Here is a 26,199-nt window from a genome sequence, read left to right as displayed (position 1 = left end):
CGTCAAATTGACACTGGTTAAATCAAAACTAAAAAGGAAAAACATTTTAATTAACCAATTAAGCTTGTACTTTAATGATTTTTTTTGTAGAGCTATCAAAAAGTTCTCTTTTATCTTAGCGAACTAAACTATTGCAGTCAGCAGGAAAGCGAAATTTGTTCGCGTTTACATGATAAATAAATCCACGTGATAATCTCTCCCTCCCCTCCCCCTGATTGGGGGTCTGAGAAATAATGAGTGGTATGTATATTTAAACTGGGCAAGTTAAAATTTAAATAAACTATAAAGTTAAAAACAATGTTAACACAATGATCTTAGTAAGTTACGGTAATTTATAGGCTGTCTTTAAATTACCCTTCATTTCATGTTGTATCAATTTTGATACAAAGTGAAATAACCCCCATTGAATCTACACAAATGTTAAAATCTGAGTTTTTAATATGCCATACTCTAGCTTGATCACTTTTGACCCAACTTCATACCCAAAACAGACTATAGGTGTGTTTCGTCTCACACAATTCGAGTTTGATTCCGTTTTTTTACACTGGTCGGACAGCTGTGATCGAGGTGTTTTTGAGAAAATAATAAAAATTCACAGGCCGTGTTTTTCTTCTTGAAAAAAATATTCACCAATCTCAGGTGAGTAATTTTACCTAAAAATAAGTTGTTTGCATACTATTTCTTTATATTTGTGCTGATAATGTCCAATTACGGTATGTAACAGTTTTGATACACCATGCAACGGTATGACCATGACACTTGCTGGGACTACTGTATAGTGACTTTTCTGTAGTATAATAATTAGTTGATAGAACAATTCCTAACATCTAGTAGGTAGACTCTAGTCAACTGTTGGTTCTTACACTAGCTTAGGTTTGTTTTTCTTTCATATTTTTACAATAATAATATGTAAATTATAGAAGAAAAATAGTGTCAAAATCTGTAACAATAGTAACATAGTCAAGCTGTAGACTATTGTATACTAATTTTACTTAGATTTAGCACTTACTCAGTACTATATACATACAGATGATCAGTGTGCTACTATAATAAGCCTATAATAAAGGGTGTACAGTGTAGTGCTGCTATTGAAGACCAAAAAAAGTGTCATAATGTATAACAATAATAATATAGTATTAGACTGATATTTACTAGCTACTGCTTAGAATAACTTGCATATAATTCTCTAATCATACTAATTCATACACAGAGACAGTGTTTGGGTCTAATAAGCTTAGAAAGTAGTACAGTAATTATTATTATAGAAAATAAGTAATAATATTAGGCATAGGCCTACATACTTAGTCTACTTATTATTTACTTCATATCGGTACGCAAACAGTAATAATTACTATAGGCAGTGGTGGTTTACTTATGTTTATAATAGTAATTAAAACTTAATTTATAAATCCATGAAGTTCATGAATGATTAGAGATTGTTTGGTGCAGACATTGTTTTATTTATTTTTACAGGATCTCTTTTTGTCTAGAGCGAGCGATAAATTTTGTCGCAAAACTGTTCTGAATGAAATAGATGGTAGACTTCAAGGAGAATGTAAATGAAAGTGAAGTTGGTGTAATATTTGATTATTCATCTTATGAAGTTACAATCTAATAAAAAGGCCTATAGTACATATTGAACTTATCACTTGCAATAATTGTTTTTAAAAAAAATGGCATAATAATATTTGATTGACATTCTTGCATATAGTATTTAAACTTGCAAATAAAATCCTAATCCTCTAGTATATAAAAAAGTAGCAGTGATACATTATTTTTATTTAAATTATAATTTAATTTGTGCATGCATGAAGATAAAGTAAATAAATCTAGAAATAATATATAGTTTCTTATAGTGAATTTTTTTTTTTACAGGATGGGTAAAGATTCTCACAAAAGAATTCTGTCTGAAATAGAGACTGCACATTTCTTTGGTCACTAATGTCTAATTATTCATCTATTTATTTACCTAATGTTGAAGGTGTTACTGTAACTGAAATTGAACACTTAGAAAGTGATGTAGAGAGAATAAAGGGATTGGTTCGGAGCAAGTAAAGCGGTAGACTTTATTCTGATATACATTTATAAGCTGTAGGCCTACATTTATAAGATGTACATTCATAAGATGTAAGCAGATGCTAGTCCAGCAAAGTGGTTAACTAAAACACATGAATGTTTTCTATTATTTGTGAGGAATAGGAACTGACCAACATAGTTTTTAGTGCAAGGCCTTCCGGCTGTTCAAGATTATTTTATTTCACACCATGGATAAAGACTATCTTAGTATACTGGGTGAAAGGATTTTCTAGATCTACATTGCACAGAGGAATCCAGATAAAGCTTGAAGTCTTTGATATAGAAGAAATAAATCAATTCATTGGCTTCTACCAGTCATGTCTCTGGTTTCATTGCATAGGAAAAAGTTCTAATAATGGCCAAATATCAGCATTGTAGATATATTCTAATTTCTTTCATATAAACAAGTTTGAGTCATTAAAAACTACTTTGCATTTAAAACAAAACAATTTCAAATTATACTAGATAGAGGTCATGCTGAGCAAAGTGATGCTGCTTATTGACTTACACAATAAAAAGATGCATGATTACTAAGAAATATGACATAACTGGTAATAGCAATATTGTGAAAAAAATGTAAATTACTACCTTGTAAATGAATGTCTGATGCTCCAGATTTGGGATGAATAAGTGTTTTACTCAAATTAATAATTACTCAATAAATTTTCAATGATAAGTAAAAAATACTTTTTTGTCAATTTTAACAAATTTTTACCCACCATTGCATACTGTATCAAATCTGATACATACTGTTATTTTGCAAAATAAACATTATTTGATAAAATAATTCAATTTCCTCATTATTTATGCTCTCTACACACCACAGCCCACCTTGTAAGATTTTTTTTTCTCAAAAAGCTTTCACAAAATTAATTCATGAAATGAAGGGTTAAGTATAAGTGAAAGACTGTTTTTTTTAACGATCCGCGAAATGACTAGTGGTCCTTTAATTTTTGTCAGACACACATTAGCACCTACACACTGACACACGCACATACTTACACATGCACACATATACATACTGTCGTACAGACACGTATACTTATACACGCATACATACACCTGTTAAAAAAACACGATCACACACACACACTATCGCCTACATACACTTTATCTCTCTCACACATCCACACACACATCCGCATACACACACAGTCTTAAAACCACTCTTTCTCACACACACAAACACACACACACTTTCATACACACTCACTCTGTCTCAAAACCAGTCTCTCTCACACACACACATACACACTGCCACACACAAATCCATTTACACACATACACACTGTCTCAAAGCCACTTTCTCTCTCTCTCTCTCACACACACACATATACACTGCCACACACAAATCCATTTACACTAATACACACTGTCTCAAAACCACTCTCTCTCTCACACACTTTCACACACACACTTTGTCTCAAAACCACTTTATGTCTCTACTCTCTCACAAACCCCCTCTCCCACTCCCTATATCACCGCCACACACACTACCCCCACCACCACACACATACCCCCCACCACCACACACAAACAAAGTGAGTTACGTCTATGCCGACAGGTAACCTTCTCGCTTACATCAACAGAAAATTTACGAGTGCTGGGGCTAGTGGGATGTGACAGCCGGAGGATGGATGCCGGTGTTAAGTGTTACAACTTGTTACAGCTTGTTACAACTTGTTACAACTTGTTACAGCTTGTTACAACGTGTTACAACTTGTTACAACTTGTTACAGCTTGTTACAACTTGTTACAACTTGTTACAACTTGTTACAACTTGTTACAGCTTGTTACAACTTGTTACAACTTGTTACAGCTTGTTACAACTTGTTACAACTTGTTACAGCTTGTTACAACTTGTTACAACTTGTTACAACTTGTTACAACTTGTTACAACTTGTTACAACTTATTATAAATTGTTATACAACTTGTTACAACTTGTTACAACTTGTTACATAAGCTACAAATTTTACAACATATGACAACTTGTTAAAACTTGTTACATAATCTACAAATTGTTACAACTTGTTAAAACTTGTTATAAATTGTTACAACTTGTTACTTGTTATAGCTTGTTACAAATTGTTACACAACTTGTTATAAATTGTTACAACTTGCTACAAATTGTTATAGATTGTTACAGCTTGTTACAACTTGTTATAAATTGTTACATAACTTGTTACAACTGGTTACATAAGTTACATAAGAGGGAGAGGATTGAAGTTTCAAGAAAAATCTGTACGAAGAAACATGTCAACATGCATTTCAAAGACACTGGTACTTTTTCTGTTAGCTGGTACTTAAACAATAAATCCTAACCTCTCCCCGGTCCGTACACAACGCAGGTAAGACAATAAGCAAAGTTCCCTTGAGAACCTGACGGGCCATAGGGGTAGGTGGAGTAGAGTTTGTCTAATCAGTGTTCTCGACATGTAAAGGGATAGTGTGATCAGCACTATGCCCAGCCGCTGGGTGGACTCAGGGACGTTCTACTGACACGAACCCAGAATTCGAACTCGAGACTTTTAGGTTAGCAGTCGCATGCTCTACCACCTGACCACCCCGTCCCGCTAGTAAACCAGTGTTTAATCATAAAAGTACTTCTTACCGAAAAGTAATATAAATATGAATCACTTACCGGGAAATACTCCAAAGAGGAACACCACGAATAATAAAATCACATAAGAAAACATTTGTAGTTATTCCAAAAACTGGAGTTCCGATGGTTTTATAAATCCAAATGGTCTCTTATCACGTGACTGTCATAATATCCAATTAGACCAGGGTCTTAATTTATCACAGTAATTAATACTTGAAAGATCAAATTTCTGTAATTTTGGAAAAAAAACAATGTTGAAAAAATTGTTGGAATGGCTGTACATGTAAATTGGTGAGTAGTCGAGACTATTATGAGTGCTCGTGTGTTTTTCACGCGAGTTTTTAACCGAAGAGTGTGACGAGGGTTGAGGCTAAATTTAGAGAGCCACTTCACACAGCCCACACTTCAACGCGTACGTCTAGTCACTTCATCTTGAAATCCTTGTCTAGCGAATAATTAGTTTGAATTAGTATTGTTTTAATTAAGATGTTGTAGTGATATTTTTGGGGTTTATAACTTTTAAGTACGCGGAGTGGTCGAGCGATTTTCTAAACAAATCCTGAGGTTTAAATTCCGGACATATAAGGGTATGTTAATACAGGATTTATGACGTCACCGTACCTATCTGATTGGTGATGACGTAGGTCGGGGGAGTTAGAGGCTAGCTGAAGTATCCTTTCCTACGCAAGGGGAGGGGGTGCAAAATATGTAAACACAATAATAGTTATAAACTAACAGGAGTCTTTAAAATGAACTTCATTTTTCATACTGGTGTTTTAATTTTGAATACGGATTTATTTTAATTCTTACAATAGGACTTAATTTTTTTGTCCACTAAAATTTTACTTGGTAACAATTAATGACAGTGAAAAAATGCACTTTTAACTTTAAAATACTGCTTTAAAACACGTAAATACAAATTCACCTAATCCACCATCACTCTATAGCAAAAACAGCTACTCATTTTAGTGGGTAAACGCGGCCAGTTTTACTATTTCTTTATCGTTACTTTTATTTGGAAACAACTAGTCATATGTATTTTATAAAATGTACTATTTACTCTATATTTTAGTTTAACATAATCTCAAACATATTAATACTGTAAAAACTAAATTTTTAACTAAATCTATTTAAACGGTTTTAAAAAAGTATTTTTTAGAATACCAGTGGAGTGGAACAGTGGTTTATTTTTATCTCGAAAAATCTATTTCCGTAACAGGTTAGTAGAAATTTTATTTTTTTGTTGTAAAAAACTCAAAGATTAGCTTTAGGAGAGAAACAAACATTGCGCACTTAACGCGTGGCTATCGAGTGCTTTCGCGTGTACACCAATTAAAACCATATTGGCTTTTCCGTGCATCCTTCCTAATTCGCGTAATTATATCCGAATCGTAGTCAACGTTTTTTTTTGTTGTTGAAGTTCTATTTTTAGATAAGCGGATGAGTAGCTTTTTTAATTTTCTTGTTTTAATGTGGGTGTGATAGTCACGGTTTAGAATAATTATTTTTTTAGGTGGGGGTTGTATTTTGTCTGATAAAATTAAATTGTGTTTTTGCTTCATTTAGTAAAACTTTTAATTAGAAAGTTTTAAATTATTTTTTTTATCTATGTAAAAGCCTAATAATATTTTTTTTCTATATTATTTGAAGCTATTTTTTTTTTAATTATAAAGCCAAAAAAATAACTTCATAATTTTATTTTTATTTTTTAAAGTATTTTAATTTTTTTTTTTAATTTTCACAAATAATTATCTTCTAAACTTAATATATTATTAACCTTTTTTTTTCTTCTACTATATAATCTCTAGCAAAAATATTCTTGAATAAAAAAAAAAATGATTCATCCACTTTAAGAAGGCCGTATTTAAAATCACATCAACTTCTTAATCATCTCACCAAAATCGATTCCACTTCTACTATTTTAAGAAACAGGAAATCATAACTCTATCCAACTCGAAATTTTCAAGTAAAATAATTTAAATTTTTTAAAATCTCTAAAATTAAGTTTTAAAATCCAAATTCACAACCAGAAACTGAGTTCACCTTTTATTTTGAAACAAGATGTGTGTTGAAACTGCTTTAAAAAAAATTCTGCAGAAAAAAAATCTTCAGTAAATCCCGCTGATGTTAGATCTATTTCTCACGGCAGTCGTACAGAGTACACAAGATGACGAGGCTTGCCGAGGGTTTTACCTACATAAAACAAGAGAGAGAGGGAAAAAAGTATTATTTACAGCATAATGGTTAAAAATAACGGGGGAGGGGGGGGCTATAAAAAAGACACGTGCAATGCCAGTTGTCTGTTTTCTTAATTAGCAATTCACCTTGAATGCATAGATATAAGCATTTTATGTATAGGTGAATAATGGTGTACATGGGTGGTTCACTATATATATATATATATATATATATATATATATATATATATATATATATATATATATATATATATATATATATATATATATAGACCCAGTAGATGCATATAATAATTTGTGACATTTTTAAATTGACTAACACATAAATAAAGCTATATAAAACAAGACCGTAACAATCCAGTTCAAAATATATAACAAATAATTTTAAACAAACCGTATACTAATTATATTATCCATATGTTTGTACTCCCAATGAATATGTGAAAAAAATGTCATAAGCATATCTCTTCGAATGTCATCATTGCTCTTATAAATTAAACAGTGTTATAATGTTTCCACGTCTTAATGAAACTGAAGGCAACTGGTATAAATGTGAGGTCAACGTGTGTCTATTACAGTGAGTACGGTAAGTGTCAATGAACTGTATGGTTTAAAACAAATGGTGGAGCAGCTACGACAGTGGCTAAATCAGCCACTATGAATGTGAAGGATCGAGGGGGGACTCACGTTTTATAGTTGTCCCACGGCGGGTTAAATAATTGAACAATGACTAGAGGGGGTGGAGGGGGAGATGGGGGGGCGTGGAGGGGAGCGAGCGAGATAGCAGCGGCGTGGGCGATTAGACAGTCGACGTGAGTACACACGAGAGAGAGAGAGGAGGTGGTGTTGGGGAGGGGTGAGGCTAGACATAGGGGGTGGGGGGAAACTCAGGTGTAATAGTGAATGAATGACGGCATCAAATATTTGGGGTAACACCTACATCGTGGAAGGATCTAGAGAATGAGAAACGGCGGTAGGTTTAAAATAAACTGGATGTGTAACGTGACTCAGAATTGAGTTTGGTTATTAAATTTTCACATTCTAGTCGTGATTCACCATTGATGTGGTGGTGGTTCTTTAGCTATTTGGACATGTAAATAAAAATGTGTGTAAATAAGGGAAGTAATTATGTATGTTGGAGTTCTTTCCCTTTGTTATCGAATAAGATACTTTTTTTTAAAGATATGTTTTATTACTTAACATGTTTAAATGACTTGAAATAAGAATATATTCACATAGAGTATTATTTCAATGCCGAATGTAGACACAGATATTTACTAGAGTTCTGGATAAAACGAGTCGGTCTTCTCTATGACTAAATTACGTACTTGTGTCTATATTTGGTAATGAAATAATACTCTATGTCTATATTATTATTTCACAAAAAATGCCTGCTTTCAAACCCCCTCTAAATGACTTTAAGAAACGTTTGTGTTGATGTGGCGTGATGATGGAAAGATGCAATGATGAGATTATATGAACTGTGATGTGATGATGTTGATGAGATGATAAGACTTGTGATGTTATCATGCGATGATGTGATTACATGACTTATGATGCGATGATGTGACTTGTGGTTTGATCATGCGATAATGTGATGAGATGACTTATGATGTGAGGATATGTTATGACTTGTGATCATATGACTTATTATTATATAACTTGTGATGTCATGACTTATGATAACACGAAATGTGATGTGATGATGTTACTAGCGATGTTATGATGAAATGATATTCCTTGTAATGCAATGATCATACGATGTGATGATGCGTTAATGCCAGGAAGGACGAACTGTGTGACAATTAACCAACCACTGAATATCACCCAAACAAAATTTGGTATTTCTCTGGTACTGTAAAACAGTTTCTCCTAAGCTATGATTGATGAGAATACAAACACTGTTAAGGTAAGTCTTACAATTTGGGTTAGGGCTTCGGTTAGGATTACGGTTAGAACTACGGTTAGGACTACGGTTAGCGGTACGGTTAGGGTTACGGTTAGGGCTACGGTTAGGGCTACGGTTAGGGCTATGGTTAAGGCTACAGTTAGGACTACGGTTAGGACTACGGTTAGGACTACGGTTAGGACTACGGTTAGGACTACGGTTAGGGCTAAGGTTAGGGCTACGGTTAGGGCTACGGTTAGGGCTACGGTTAGGGCTATGGTTAGGACTATGGTTAGCGTTAAGGTTAGGGCTACGGTTAGGACTACGGTTAGCGGTACAGTTAGGGCTACTGTTAGGGATACGGTTAAGACTACGGTTAGCGGTACGGTTAGCACTACGGTTAGGACTACGGTTAGCGATACGGTTAGGGTTACGGTTAGGGCTACGGTTAGGGCTACGGTTAGCACTACAGTTAGGGCTACGGTTAGCACTACAGTTAGGGCTATAGTATAACAAATAAAATCATCGACCAATTAATGTCCACATAATTTTCGAGGCCACGACCTAGTGATGACTTAACCAATTACTTAACGTTGGACAGGTCAGCTTACCCACACTGTAATTCATCGATCTGAATTGATTTAGTAGCCCTTTAAAACCGTCTTACACGCTTCTAAAAATCGATTTCGTCTAGACAGTGATAACGACAGAAATTTTTTTTCTAGACTGTACAAGTATACAGAGAAGCGAACTGATTTTCCTTTAAGTAAGTAAAATGTAAAATTGCCTTTAAGGGCTAAGTAACTATCGAATAATTTAGTAGATGTAGTAGAGTATATCTGTTGTGCGAGAATTTATGCGACTAGTACAAGTCAGCCGTTTTCATTGTACCCGATTTGTGTGCATCACTAGTAGGTATTTTCCTTCAACACTCTACCCAATTCTACTTTACCTGTTCCTAACTCTTAGCCATCCAATACTTTCCCAATCTTTTTCCAATCCATTCCCAATCATTTTTCATTCGTCACACCATGCTACCCAATCGCCACCCCATGCTCACATCCGTAATCAAAAAGTGTTTAGTGCATCCCCGGGCAACACAAAAACACACCCCATTTCCCGCAGGGAGGGGGTAGAACTATATATATATATATATATATATATATATATATATATATATATATATATATATATATATATATATATATATATATAAATAAATTTATATATATAATCATCCCCATGACCAATGTCTCGAAGCAGAGGAAAATAAAAAAATTAAAAGGGCGGAGATGGGGCGGGGGGGGGGGGGGGGGATAAAAAATTGTTTCTGATTATTTATTTATTCCATTAGTCCAACTTTATTAGTTGATGATTTAAGTCACTGTAGATGATTTAAGAAACTGTACAGTAAAAATATTCTAAATGTCTTTTACAATTAACATCATACACTTTTGTTTAACATGTATCCATTTTTTTTTTTGTATGCTTTAACGTGAAAAGTAAAGTGGCTGGTGTTGTGACATTTTTATGACAAAAAAAAAAGTGGATTGGATAATTTTTTCTAAAAAATATTTTTAAAATGTATCATCATTTTAGGTTACCGCCCTTTCAAAAAAAAAAAATAACAAACTGGAGCTAACTCCACACTGTGGCCCAGACCTGGTTATGCCCCTTTTGCTTGATAAACCGCACATAATAAAATTCCTGGAATACCAGAGATATTAATTAGCTCTCCCACGCCTGCAAGACAATCTAATAGCAACGAGGCTGGGTCTGGATGACCCGTGTCCGGTTTTAATTACAAGGGGGGTCACCCGAGGCTGGGAAATTGTGGTTAGGGTTGGGTCATTTTAACCCGTGCTGATAAGTGAATGGAGAAGACAATAGTCAAGGGAGTGAACTGTCATTTTTTTTTTTTACATACCTGTTTTACAATGATAAGTCAACGAATAAAACAATAGTCAGGGGAGTGAACTGTCTTTTTTTTTTTACATACCTGTTTTACAATAACAAGTCAACGAATACAAACAACAATAGGCAAGGGAGTGAACTGTCATATTTTTTTCTACATACCTGCTTTATAATGATGAGTTAACGTATAAACAGGAAAGGGAGTGAACTATTATTTTAAACAAAAATACACCTTTAACTTCAGACATTCAGTCTGATAACAAAAAGAGTAGATTTGTCATGGTCTAGAGTCGAGTCTAGACTAAGCTGTGGTCACGTTTGGGGGTGGGGTACAGACGTTTTTTTTTATCGTCTATTAATTATTCATCAAGGGCGGACGTTTAGTGTGAAGACGGATATACGGCTCAATTGTTAAGTTAATTAATTAACGAGGGGTAAAAAAAATAGGCAGAAATGGCGTGGTCTAGAGCGTATAAGCCAGAAGGTTTCGGTTTGAGCACATCCAGATTTAATTAGTACCTGGCATTAATTAGATTTCGTCATTTAAACTCAGGAATCTGCCTTATTTTTCACAGCGTGGGTTAAAAAATCTACAAAAGGTATTTTATTTATTTTATAAATTTCATAAATTTTATATATTTTATACATTTTATATATTTTATATTTTTTTGTATTTTTTATATTTTTTATACTTTTTATATATTTTGTTTTAAACATACGGAAAACACCATTGTTTGATAGATCTAAGTATTTAAACGCATTTTGTGATAGACTTTCTGCACTTTTCTTATAACATTGATGGTTGGTTGTTTTTTTTGGCGGAAAACATACTTTTTTTGTTGATTCATTATTAAAATTTAGGAACATTCGGTAAATAATGAAGACAATCATCCGTATAGATCTACGAGTAAAATAAACTAAGACATTCTCATATCATTATACACATGCACATTCACAGACACATATGCATACACACACACACACTCATATTCAAACACAGACGCACACACGTATACGCGGACACAGACACACATACAAACATAAGTGAATGTATTTCATCTAATGTCAAGGATGCCTTAACAACATTCCTATGCGGTAGAGAGAAAAAATGTTATTGATAAAGTGCAAAGTGCAAATGGCGCCAACGCTGTCTAGCTATCCAAAACAATGAAGAATATCAGTAGCATGTTAATGACATCCCTATCACCACAATGAGCTCGCTGGATGTCAAAACATACAGATAATGTCAATAAAAATAAAAATATTTCAAAGTAATAATTTTTAGTTTAGTTCATAAGCTACTAGGCGACCCGTGTTATCCATTGGATAAAGCACGCAAAAATACGCTAAAACCCCGATTGTTTTTTTTTTAAACGCTATGACGCTTTTGATAGTGACCTAACGCGATGAAATCACATTAAACAATCTTGACACATTGTATTAACATTTTCAAATTCGTATAATTAATTTACGCTCTTTAAAAAGGTACACGAATTACATACACAGTTATTAAAAATGTAATGCTATACATAATGCTATATATACGTAATTATATATATATATATATATATATATATATATATATATATATATATATATATATATATATATATATATATATATGCTCCCTGATAACGACATTATTCTGTGTTATGTGACGTTCTAAAACATGTCAGCCCTACAACATTCAAGAAGATGTCCTTTTTGAATGGAAGAGATAACTTTTAATTTTTAGAAGACAATATACAAATAATACCAGAAAAGAAGATAAGGAAAACATAAATAAATCATGTGATGCATCACTGTCCACATAGGGCGGAATGTATACGTTTTTAAAAATGTTCTAAAAGCTAAAGTATGTATGAAATTCGGGGGCGAAAACACAATTGTGTATATGATAGGCAAAAAAGGAGTGATTGTAATGCTACATTTAGACAGAAAGAAGAATACCGGACAGAATTAAATTTTGGGGAAAATTTACACTTCATGGGTTTTCGTCTAATCGGAGTGTTCACTGACCATAAAAATAACGCCCCAAAACTGACAGGCCTCAGCAGTAAATATGATTGTTCGCAGCTGGGCAGTTCCGCGACAGCATCAACCACCATCTACTCCAACGGCCACACGACAGAGACGGACGGCGAGCCGGCCAAAGTGCCGTGAATCATGCACGGAACCGAGAGAGGTCAAGCATGAAGGAGCGGCCGGCTGATAACAAGATGTGTCCCACACTTTTAATTAGCTGTGGGAATTCCCGCTCTGTAACGGTCGATATGAAATCGTAAGGGATAATACGAATTATACTTAAAGTAACTATTAGGTCTCTGTGTATATATATATATATATATATATATATATATATATATATATATATATATATATATATATATATATATATATATATATATATATATATATATATGTGTGTGTGTGTATATGTATGTATATATATATATATATTATCATTGTGGCCACTAAAAATTGGTTACAACAAACGAAATAGCAGTCCAAAAAAAAAAAAAAAAATAGCCGTGTGCAAACAGAAAAGAGTACCCGGTTAACGCCTACAAACAGCTTGTATCGATTAGGCCGAGTAAAAACGTCTTCGCGTGGTCAGACAGACAGACAGATAGACAGACAAGGGGAAATTACTGAAGGGCTCTCAGTAATTCACGACAAGGACTAGTTGTGAATATCTAGTCAGCTTGGCAAAATAACATGTGCCGAAATCCAGAGAACAACGAGTTTTGAACTGTATCTAGTTTTTATACACACAATACAGTAACACTCACACAGATGTACACATATGTACATTATGCATGTATATATATATATATATATATATATATATATATATATATATATATATATATATATATATATATATATATAATATATTTGTACAGTAAGAATATATGTACACATGTTAATGTATCTATATATATAAAGCAAAGTGGTCGGGTGCCCGATAGGGCACTTCCCGGCGTCGCAGGCGCGTCAAATTTTGCACGAAGGTGCCTTATGGCGATAGAACACGAGGGCCGGTGACGGTTCGGCAAAAAGTCTACGGAGAGGGGGTCAAAACTGACCTCGACTGACCGGCGCCTTATATGGGCTATATTACGAAAAAAAATTTCCTCCGACGACCTCCCTTGATATTTTGTGAAGTGGTAGAAGAACACCTAGGGGTGTCACAAAAAACTCGGCATATCTGGGAAAACTTCGTAAAGCGGTCAAAACTGACCAGTTGTATTTCCCTATATAATCTTTGTATTTTATGGGAAAAACAGACGGTCATTACAACGCAGACTTTAGGGAACTTACCCTCTTTACCTCTGGCTAATTTTTGGCATGCTCATAGGTAAATGGCTTAACCGTAGGGCAGACGTGTTGGTTACACTCAAAGCCCTCGACGAGGGCTAAAAAGTGACCGCGAGTGAAATTCTCTTTATATGAGCTCTATTACGAAAAAAAATTTCCTCCGACGACCCCCCTTGATATTTTGTGAGGTGGTAGAAGAACACCTAGGGGTGTCATAAAAAACTCGGCATATCTGGGAAAACTTCGTAAAGCGGTCAAAACTGACCAGTTGTATTTCCCTATATAATCTTTGTATTTTATGGGAAAAACAGAGGGTCATTTCAACGCAGACTTTAGGGTACTTAAGCTCAGTATATCTGGCTAATTTTCTGCATGCTCCTAGGTCAATGGCTTGGCCTTTAGGAAAAACTGTCGGTTACACTCAAAGCCCTCGACGAGGGCTAAAAAGTGACCGCGAGTGAAATTCTCTTAATATGAGCTCTATTACGAAAAAAAAATTCCTCCGACGACCCCCCTTGATATTTTGTGAGGTGGTAGAAGAACACCTAGGGGTGTCATAAAAAACTCGGCATATCTGGGAAAACTTCGTAAAGCGGTCAAAACTGACCAGTTGTATTTCCCTATATAATCTTTGTATTTTATGGGAAAAACAGAGGGTCATTTCAACGCAGACTTTAGGATACTTAAGCTCAGTATATCTGGCTAATTTTTTGCATGCTCCTAGGTCAATGGCTTGACCTTTAGGGAAAACTGTCGGTTACACTCAAAGCCCTCGGAGAGGGCTAAAAAGTGACCGCGAGTGAAATTCTCTATTACGAAAAAAAATTTCCTCCGACGACCCCCCTTGATATTTTGTGAGGTGGTAGGAGAACGCCTTGGGGTGTCACAAAAAACTTGCCATGTCCGGGAAAAATCGGGAAACGGGTCAAAACTGACCAGTCGTATTTCCCTATATAATCTTTGTATTTTATGGGGAAAACATAGGGTCATTTCAAAACGGATTTTATGGCACTTACCCTCTTAACATCTGGCTCAGTTTTGGCATGCTTATAGGTAAATGGCTTGACCTTTAGGGAAAATTGTCGGTTTGACTCAAAGCCCTCGGCGAGGGCTAAAAAGTGACCGCGAGTGAAATTCTCTTTATATGAGCTCTATTACGAAAAAAAATTTCCTCCGACGACCCCCCTTGATATTTTGTGAGGTGGTAGGAGAATGCTTTGGGGTGTCACAAAAAACTCGGCATATTGACCCCAAAACTTCGTAAAGGGGTCAAAACTGACCAGTTGTATTTCCCTATATAATCTTTGTATTTTATGGGGAAAACATAGGGTCATTTCAACGCAGACTTTAGGGTACTTAAACTCGGTATATCTGGCTAATTGTTTGCATACGTTTAGGTCAATGGCTTGACCTTTAGGGAAAACTGTCGGTTTGACTCAAAGCCCTTGACGAGGGCTAAAAAGTGACCGCGAGTGAAATTCTCATTATAAGAGCTATATTACGAAAAAAAATTTCCTCCGACGACCCCCCTTGAAATTTTGTGAGGTGGTAGGAGAATGCCTGGGGGTGTCACAAAAAACTTGCCATGTCTGGGAAAAATCGGGAAATGGGTCAAAACTGACCAGTCGTATTTCCCTATATAATCTTTGTATTTTATGGGAAAAACAGGGAATTTCCAACACAAGTTTTAGGTTACTTAACCTCTGTACATCAAGCTAATGTTTTGCATACACTTCTATAGCTGACTAGGCCGTATGGAAAAACTGTTGGTCAGACTCAAAGCCCTCGAGCAGGACTAAAAGATGACCGCGAGTGAAATTCTCCTTATATGAGATATATATAAATAAATTGACGAACGATCCCCTTAATATTATTTGAGGTCGTAGACCGACCCTGGAGGGTAACAAAAAAAACGTTATTCACGTCGGAAAAATCTATTGTAGTCGTTAAATATGTTCATATATCAATTTTTTAATATAAGCATAGTAACTGTTTTTAAAAAAAGTAAACAAAAAAATACGTCATTCGGTCCATTTTCAAGGGAGGTAACCTTTTTAATAACTATTTTTCAAATAATTGTATACTATTTTAAACAGAAACAGAAAACGACAAAGTATAACATTTCTTTTAAACCTAATAAGTTGTTAATTAAGCTACGTATTATAATAAAATAAAAAAATAATTTTTAAAGTCAATGTAATATAAATTATGAGATATACTGTTAATGGAACCTCTGTATTTCTAATTCCATTTAAGTTATAAATTGCGTACTTTCTAATTTATGCCCCTGAAAGCGATTGTTAAACAACATACAACATCTTCTCTAAAATTAGCATTACTGTTTAAATTTAAGCACTCCACACCTCATCCATCACCAAATAATTAGTATTCAAATTATCAAATGTTTTTGAAAACCTAAGCGAAGCTAGGCAGTATGCCTAGTTATATATATTCCTATATTCTTTGCACACATTTATTTTGCACCAACTTACCTCCCTTTATACAGGACAACTCGCCTGCTAAGCGAGAGGCAACATGTTTATATTTTTATCAAGATGATTTAAACATTTTTTAAAAAAAAAAACATCTAGATTCTATACTGACATCGGCTTTAAAAAAAAGCATTAACAGATGTTCTACCTTTAATCTTTTCTACGTATGAGATAATATTTTGTATTAAAAAAAACAGGGGCCTGCGTAGCATGTCACATTAAACTATGATTAAACTATGATTAAAATATGAATAAACTATGATTAAACTATGATTAAACTATGATTAAACTTGGATTAAACTATGATTAAACTATTATTAAACTATGATTAAACTATGATTAAACTATGATTATACTATGATTAAAATATGATTTAATTACGATTAAACTATGATTAAACTATGATTAAACTATGATTAAACTTTGATTAAACTATGATTAAACTAACGCCTGTTCTGTTTTTCATTTTATTTTTATTATTAAAAAATATACAATATAAAAGTTCGCATATGTAAAAATTGCTTTTATATTTCATATTTTATTTTAACAAATTAAAAAAAAAATCTAAACAGATACCAGAACTTAATTAATTAAAATTATCCATTTGAAAAAAAAATTAAAGTTTGTGTGTATACTTTTGTATCTTCTATGTTCTGTTTTTAATTAGTTAAATAATCAATAAGTTAATTTAAAATGAATATACCTTATTAAAAAACTTACATTTCGTGTTCGGCGGTGTAAATGCACACAGACATGCACATCGAGAAATAGTTTAACCCCAGTAAACAAGCCGAAAGTAAACTTTAGCAGCGAGAGTTATCCAACTTGGTTGCACGTGATTACACCGACGCCAGATTTTTTAGTTTCAAATTATGCAATGCTTTGGCAGGAAACTATGATGAAGATTTGGAGGTACGAATAGTTGTAAGGGGGACGGCGTGGTTGGGTGCTAGAGCGTTTTATTGGTAACAAATCGTCTCCAGTTCGGTTCCATGGATCAGCTTCTTCAAGCTCACATTGATCCTTAGTGCAAATGGCTCTATCTAGGGAGCTTAAAGGCGGCTGGGCTTAGTGCCGAATACATAGTTCTTTCATACGACGAGTCTAAACACACAGACTAACTCTACTGCATCTACCCCGAGGACACTTAGATACCCTAAAATACCCGTTTACTGAAAATTATTTCCAACGTGAGATTATAGCGTAAAATGTAGCAATGGCGAAACTTTGGACCATGGAAGTCATGTGACTATGGGTTGAAGTGGGACCAATGCTAAACCTAGGAATATGTCTTTATACGGGACCACGGATTAAAATGGGACCACGGCTTAATAAGGGCGAAACCTTGAACTATGTCGGAGCATGGGACCACGGCAGCTAAACCTAGTATCATGGGGGGGGGGGGGGGGGGGAAATTACCATGTGTTAAAATGGGACTATGTCTAAATTAATGGGACTACGGATAAAATTGGGACTATAGTTAAACCTAGTATTATGGGGAAAAAGTGACAATGTATTTTAAAGGGGCTATCTCTTTAAAAGAAATGGGACATGTTACACTGGGACCACGGCTAAACCTAGTATCATGGCTGAAATGTGACCATGTGTTAAAATGGGACTATGTCTAAAAATGGGGAACACGGGTAAAATTGGGACTATGGTTAACATAGTATCATGGGGGAAAAGTGAAAAAGGGACTATCTTTTTAAAAGAAATGGGACCACATGTTACACTGGGACCACGGCTAAACCTAAGGTCATGGCGGAAATATGACCATGTGTTAAAAAGGCACTATGTCCAAAATATAGGAACACGGATAAAAACGGGACCATGGATAAAAATGGGACCACGGATAAAAATGGGACCACTTATAAAAACGGGACCACGGATAAAAACGGGACCATGACTTAACCTGGGTGCCAGCCAACCATTAGACGCCCTACCCAGAATTCCCCCTTAAGCTAGCTAACGTCTTCTGCATGTTGTTGCCGCTGAGCCGTGCACCTCAGTGTTCCCCTTCGTCCTACCCTCACGCTAGAAGACACCTGTGCAGGTGCTTTACTGTCTGCCCGAACAGGAAGTGCTCACGTTTGTGTGAGAGCTGGCTGAGAGTGAAGTGGAAGGAGTGAGCGAGGTGTTAATTAACACAGTTCTGCACACAAGACTGGCTTTCACGTCACGACGCGAGATGGACATACTCTGGAAATTAAGTTGTGGACTAGAGCGAAGCCAAGCTTATAGGTTTAGGCGGAAGTGCAAGAAGTAGTTCACGCGTAAAAAAATTCTTGAGACTGCACATTTTAACCCATACCCCGCAGATAAAAAGACCACGTAAAAACGGCAAAATGGCTACCCACAAAATTTTTACCGACAGGTTAGGTGACAAAATGGTTCACGATAATAGGGCTCCCCCAAAAAAGACAGTAAACAAAAAGGGTTAGCATAGCAGCAAAATATTGAGTGTGGAGGAGGGTTGGTCCTATTTATATATCGACCTAGACCCCAGTTAACCAAGTATTTGGGCGAGGTCTAAGGCGCTTAACAGACACATCTTGCGTAGACCAACTGGCAACATCACCAGACAGGAGTTAGATCAAAAGTACAATGGAGAGGTGTGATTGCGTTCCTATGTACCACAATGGATCCACGGGTATGAAGAAGATGATAATGATGATGATGTGGTGATGGTGATGATGATGAAGACGATGATGATGATGAGGAGGAGGAGGAGGAGGATGATGATGACGATGATGATGATGATGATGATGATGATGATGATGATGATAATGATGATGACGAAGATGACGATGAAGATGTTGATGATGACGATGATGATGATAATTATAATAAGGGGGAGGTGAAGGAAGATATAACACAAATAATGAGGGTGGGAGGGTCGTCAAAATAGCCCATACTTCTGTACCGACTTAGACACCATCTAACACTGTATTTGGGCGAGGTCTATGCCGCTTATCATATACACCCTGCTGCATCTAAATCATCAATGACGTATCAGCGGTGTTAATTAGCTTAGACATTCCATGTCAGATGTTTTAATTAATTGCATTCTGATCCTCTCAGCTAAACGGTTAATTTATGTATGCATTGTGTACCAGAAGAAGTGTTGTACATGTCAAGAAGTGTAGTATCAGGCAACCTCCAATCTCTTCGAATTTAGGGACATATTTATATATCGATATCACAACATAAATAGTTCTTACGATAAATTAGAAAAGGGCTCCCAGATTGTTAAAACCAGGATCTAACCTTAATAAAATCAACACCAGGAGAGGGGTGTTAATAATGTAAAATATGAGAACCGTTGTAAAACATCATGATGAAAAGCCCTATTGATCCTACGAGTGGATATTAAAAAAAAACGTAAAGTGGGCATAGTGTCAAATATGAATTAAACATAAATCGATATTCAAAGGTCATTAGATGTATTTCTATTCTCATTTTGCCCCACCCCCACCCCCGTCCAACTCACAGGAGGCTCCCACATCCTCACTCAACCCTCGTACCCCTACCCCCCCTCCCCCCACACACACACACTCACTCCATATAACCCGTAGTTAACCCTTTCCACACACATACCTTATATTCACCCCCTAATTCATACCCTCGTGTACCCCTCGTTACCCACACACACCCAGCCTATACCGTTTTGTTTTCCAAACCCCTCCCCATACCCCATGAACTTACCACACCACAATGTACCTCTCTTGCCCCCCCCCCCTTCTCTCCACCGCCCCCCCCCCCCCCATCATGTCCACCTTATTAACCGTCCTGTATCCACACACCCCTCATGCCTCATCCTCCCCAATGTTTACTCCCCCATTTTCATTCACCCCCACTCGCTATAACCCGCCATACTCCCCCCCCCTTCTCCCCACACACACACCTCCCATACATCCTTAATATTTGTGGGTGGTCCCATTTAAAAAAAACAACACCAACACCAATTAAATACAAACTTTTATTAAAACACTTGTTGTTTAAAAACAACGCTCCACCATTCCTCCACCGGTGTCTGACCTCCACCCCAACCGATAGTTTCCAGTTACCATAAACACTAACACCCACACCCACCCCCAAACCTTGGGGTATTATTATAATTCTAACCTAATCAACCCCCGCGTTTTTTTTTAATACACTCAATTAAAATACATCTTGTGAGGTCTCTTTTTTTAAATTTTTAAATTCTTATTTTCCCATTAAAAGCCTGCTGTTTTAGTGCTGCTGATAAAAGGGAACCCATTTTGTTGTGGTATTTTTTTATTTTATGCAATTACGAAAAGAGAGGGTTACGAATCAGAGTTTCTTCCAGGCATCTCGTCGGGGGAGGGCTCGCCCCCCCCCCCCCCGAAAGAAATAGAATTGGTATAGAAAACATATACTTTTACCAGTGTCTGCCCCCCCCCCGGAACAATAAAGTCTGGAAGAAACACTGGTTGCGATGACCAGTTATTACACGTGAGGTTACTCACCAACTGCATGTAATAAATTTTTTTTAATGCTTACCAAACTAAGTTTAAGTGCCCACTCCCAAGATGCATTAACTATGTCCAGAGTAATCAAAAGACCAGTTAATTAGCATGCCTATCTATCAGCGATTCGGTATTGTAGTAGGGTACTTTACACCACCTCGTTCTAAGAACTAAACTAGAGGAAATGTGGAAGGTGGCGGGTCCAATAATCGGGTGTAGAAATGTTAAGTCAGATTTCTTCAAATCTACAACAACAAAAAATCTGATTTATTTTATACCTACTAAGCAAATTTTTGTACTTTAAAAACTCAAAAATAATTTAATTCTTTAAAAAAATAATATAACATAATATAAACAACTGCATCTATACTTCTTCTTAAAAATTCTAAAAAAAGAATAAACTAGGATTCATCCTTCAGCGAAAAAAAATATATAAAAAATAGTTGCTAAATCTAACAGGTGATTTTAAAAATCACTGACACAAATGCTGTAGTGGTTTTCTATGCTGTGAACTTTAAGGTTAATCTATCGGCCACCATTCCTCCCCCCACCTTAGCTTATTCACGCAGAAATAAAAAAGGTGCGAAACAATCACCGTCTGTGACCTTCACAGCACCATGCATTACCTGTAGTTTAGTGTTAAGATATGCTAGTAGTGGTGGCACATAACCAATGATATAGCCTACATATAAATGTATACACACATACACACACACACATATATATATATATATATATATATATATATATATATATATATATATATATATATATATATATATATATATACGTATATAAATATATATATATATATATATATATATATATATATATATATATATATATATATATATATATATATATATATATATATATATATATATATATACATATATAGGCCCTAGATATATATGTATATATATATATATACGTATATAGGATATATATATATATATATATATATATATATATATATATATATATATATATATATATGTGTGTGTGTGTGTGTGTGTAAGTATGTATATACATGGTAAGTAAATATTCAGTTCTCAATATATATTCAGCAAAGGACTTTGAAGTTTCGTGTTTTTTGCCAGTATGCGCAGGGGTGCTAATGCGTCTAAATTATTTCAATTCAGCGTTGAAAAAGACGCATTACTTCAGCACAAAATAGAAAGGGTGGGGAAGGGCGAGGGGAGGTAGGCGCTGAATAATGTAATCAGGTGCTCATTTATTAAATCTAGAGTACTTTGTAAAATATAAAATGCAGACAAGTTTGCTTTCAGTTGGTCACTAAAATGCAAATTTGTTATATGGACTCCCGATATATATATATATATATATATATATATATATATATATATATATATATATATATATATATATATTATGGACTCCCGTTATATATATATATATATATATATGTAACTGGGGTAGGCCTAACTACCAGTTACAAATGATAACAACGATAAGCCGCGACGCAGTTTACAATCTGATGCAACCATAACAGGTGGCTTATTAGATCGGACGGATAACAACCTCAAAGCCAACGCGTGCTATTTTGGGAAATGGTACGAGGAGATTTAGACGATCTGTCAACTTTGATGGATGGGATACAGATGTTTTATTGGATCGGACTGTACGTCAGAAACTGCGCCGTTGGTATTCGGAGACATCGATTACAAGTATCGATTACGGAAATGGATACAAGTACGACTACGATTTCAAGGCATAAATAGGAGGGGACGACTGAACTCGTTCTCTTCCCGTTTGCGAGCTCTCTTACCTCTTTCATCGCTCGCTTAGATCAGTCAGTCTGTGTGACTATGTCAAGTCGGTTATAGAACGGGTTAGCCGTATTGTGTTAAGAAGGATTATAGACATGTGGATTCAGTTATATAAAGCCTAGTGAAGGACTGTTAGGGGTCAGTTGATTCAGACTATTATTGAGAAGCATTCCTGTTGATTTATTGTGTTATTATGAAGCATTTCTTGATTCATGTAATAAAGGATCAATAGCGAACCTGCATCTTGAGTATCTATACTGTGGTCAATGTTGTCTAGAATGAGTGGTTAAACTCGTTAACACGTGGCACTACAGGCAATTAGGTCTCATTACATGTGGCGTTGCGAGCATGGTAACTGTTGGCTCGTTACAATTGGCGTTGTCGGCAGGATAAATGTTCGCTCGTTACAATTGGCGCTGCGATCAGGATGAATTCAACTAGACTTGCCGTTTAAGGCACCCATAGTCAACCTTGTGCATAACTGTGTTTAGTGTGTGTGTGAATTCGGACATTCAGGAACTGTGAAAATTGAGGAACGAGGAAAAATTTTTCATACACACACGGTAAGAAAGAACTCTTTTTTTTTAGTACTTAAGGAAGAAAATGTCTACTCTGGACGAGAAGCAGACCCATATAGTGGTCCTACCCAGAGAGTCCCACATTAACAAATTTTACGGGGACGGAGATCCAACTTTAACCAACAGGTTCAGTGAAGAGGTCAAAGCGGCCTGGGCCTCGAGACATATGTCACCAGAGGAAAGATTAAGACTGCTGATGGGCAGTATAGGTGAAACGGTTAGGGCAGAGGTTAAGTGCCACGATAAAACCGTCCAATCAGATCCAGATAAGGTGCTAGATCTGATTATGGAGACCTTTGGGGAGAGACGGTCGGGATCGCAACTGCTATCGGGATTCGTGGGCTTAAAGCAGAGAATGGCGGAGAGTGTGATGGAGTACTCACACAGGATGAACAGGGCCTTTGATTTGGTAAAGGGCAAATCACCGGACATTGATGTACGCCTACTGAGGGACCATTTCATCGAGGGGCTAGCAACCCCGATCTTAAGGAGAGAGTTGAAAGAGGAGGTCCACAGAGACCAGCAGTTGACCTTCCTTCAGGTCAGGAACTCAGCGATCCGCAGGTCCGAGGATGAGGACCAATCGAATTGTTCGGTGGACAAAGTCTCTGTGCCAGAACAGAAACAGTCCCCACCCACAGGGGCCGACACGATGGAGACCAGGATGGCTCAACTGTTGGCCCACCTAGAGAAGGTTGACCAACGCTTGAAGTGGTTAGAGAGCAGGTCAACAGCTGAGAATCGGGAAAAGAACGAGACAAAACAGAGACAGGTTGGACGGCCGCGACCCGCCGGTCCCCCGCTCCGGTGGACGGCTGATGGTAGACCAATTTGCTTGTCCTGTTCACAACCCGGACATATGGCACGGTACTGCCAGGGAAACGGTCGTCCTCTGTAAGGCAGGGCCAAGCTACAGAGGGGCGAGGTTATGGCCCAAGAAACAAAATGATGGGAGTCTGTCCCGAAATGGTGATTACGATTGGGGACATCGCGGTGAAGGCAATTGTGGATACAGGCTCCCAGGTGACGACAATTACGGAAAATTTTTACACCAAATGGATGAAAGGAAAAGACCATAGGTTGAGGTCTGACACAGGCATGCGCCTAACGGCAGCTAATGGACTAACCATTCCATACTGTGGTTATTTTCTGGCGGATGTCGTGGTGGCAGGACATAGGTTGAAGCAGGTTGGGGTGTTCGTTACGAAACACAACCTAGAGACAAATGTGTCAAATATACCTTGCCTGTTGGGCATGAATATTCTTGGCCAGTTGCCAGAATTTCTTACAAATATTGTCGGATCGACCACACCAGGTCGGGGATCCAAGTTGGCCAGGTTTGCCAAGACCAGAGGAAGGATATCAGTCCCGGCAAACACGGTCAAGGCAATCACATTACAAATTGGTGATAGAAGCGTGAATGGTGATGTGATGATAGAACCATGTGGCGCCGCACTGAGGGCAGGCGTCGTGTTACTGCGGACATACACATCAGCGGAAAACGGACTAGTTCAAGGGTTGGTAGCAAATGTTTTGGATGAAGAAATTTTTATACCGCCTAATACTCTGGTAGGAGTACCACAGAACGTCGAGGTACAAAGGTCGGCACAGTGCATCGAACTGATCAATACCAGCAGTAATGAAGTAACAATTAGGTCGGTCAATGGGACGGCCGAGGTGAAGAAAGAAGATGGCCGATCATATACATTCCCGGAAACTGAGGACCCAAAACTAAATGAATTGCTGAATAAATACAGTGATATATTTGCCTCGTATGAGGGTGATTTGGGGTACACGGAAGTAATCAAACACCAGATACCCTTACTACAAGACAAGCCGGTGGCGCAACCCTACCGAAGATTACCACCAAGTCACTACTCGGCGGTGAAGGCACACCTGAATGATCTACTAGAAAAGGGAATTATTACAACTAGTACAAGCCCGTATGCGGCACCGATTGTAGTGGTAAAAAAGAAGTCAGGGGAGATAAGACTGTGTTGTGATTACCGGAAATTGAACAATATCACAAGAAGGGATGCATTCCCCTTGCCTCGTATTGATGAATGTCTTGATGCGTTGGGGGGAGCAAGATTTTTTTCTACCTTGGATTTGGCTAGTGGCTACCACCAAGTGGCCATGCACCCCAACGATCAACACAAAACGGCATTTATTTCTCCACTGGGACTGTACGAGTGGACCCGTATGCCGTTTGGTTTAACTAATGCACCTGCTACATTCCAGCGAGTAATGCAGAGTGCTATGAGTGACTTTCTATTTCAAATAATGTTGGTGTATTTGGATGATATACTGGTTTACTCAAAAACTTGGGAGGACCATCTAAAAAGGTTAGAACAAGTGTTTCTCCGTCTTAGGGAGATAGGAGTAAAGCTGAACCCAGACAAATGCTGCTTTGGTCTGAAATCGGTACATTTTTTGGGTTATGTGATTTCGTCGGATGGCATCGCCACTGACCCAGATAAAATTGCAGCTGTTAAAGAATGGAAACAACCAACAACTACGGTAGAGGTCAGATCATTCTTGGGCTTTGCTTCCTATTATAGAAAATTTGTGCCTGGTTTTGCAAAAATTGCCGCACCATTGCATGACTTGGTAAACAAAATGACAAAGAAACACAGTAAGGAGAAGAAGAAAGGTAAAACACAACTGATAGGTGAATTATGGACTGATGAATGCCTGAACTCGTTTAAGCTCTTGAAAAAGGCTTTGACAGAGGCGCCGATATTGGGATACGCGGACTTTGATAAACCATTTCGGTTAGAAATTGACGCCAGCTCTAAAGGTCTGGGAGCTGTGCTATCACAACAACAAAAGCAAGGTTTCAGGGTTAT

General features: G+C 36.6%; 2 long non-coding RNA genes across 3 annotated transcripts in view; one reads left to right on the top strand and one right to left on the bottom strand.

The window, feature by feature from the left end:
• Positions 1-364: 364 nt before the first annotated feature.
• On the top strand, positions 365-2,960 carry LOC131933265 (uncharacterized). Of its 2 annotated transcripts, none has more exons than XR_009384913.1 (3): positions 365-639; positions 1,474-1,570; positions 1,876-2,960. It is a non-coding gene; the product is annotated as an uncharacterized LOC131933265 (long non-coding RNA). The 2 variants fall into 2 exon arrangements; XR_009384914.1 differs by having other exon boundaries at positions 1,474-1,576.
• Positions 2,961-4,724: 1,764 nt separating this feature from the next.
• The window catches only part of LOC131933266 (uncharacterized), a 33,492-nt gene continuing 12,017 nt past the window's right edge, over positions 4,725-26,199 (bottom strand). The window contains exons 2-3 of the long non-coding RNA XR_009384915.1: positions 6,723-6,872; positions 4,725-4,908 (exon numbers count right to left, since the gene is read on the bottom strand). This is a non-coding gene — a long non-coding RNA (uncharacterized LOC131933266). The remainder of the gene's footprint in view (positions 4,909-6,722; positions 6,873-26,199) is intronic.

Source organism: Physella acuta, unplaced genomic scaffold (genome assembly GCF_028476545.2).
Source record: "Physella acuta isolate Inbredline_101_S28 unplaced genomic scaffold, ASM2847654v3 ptg002429l, whole genome shotgun sequence".
NCBI lineage: Eukaryota > Metazoa > Mollusca > Gastropoda > Physidae > Physella > Physella acuta.
The sequence above is the reverse complement of the archived record's forward strand: the minus strand, read 5'-3'. Positions and strand labels throughout refer to the sequence as shown.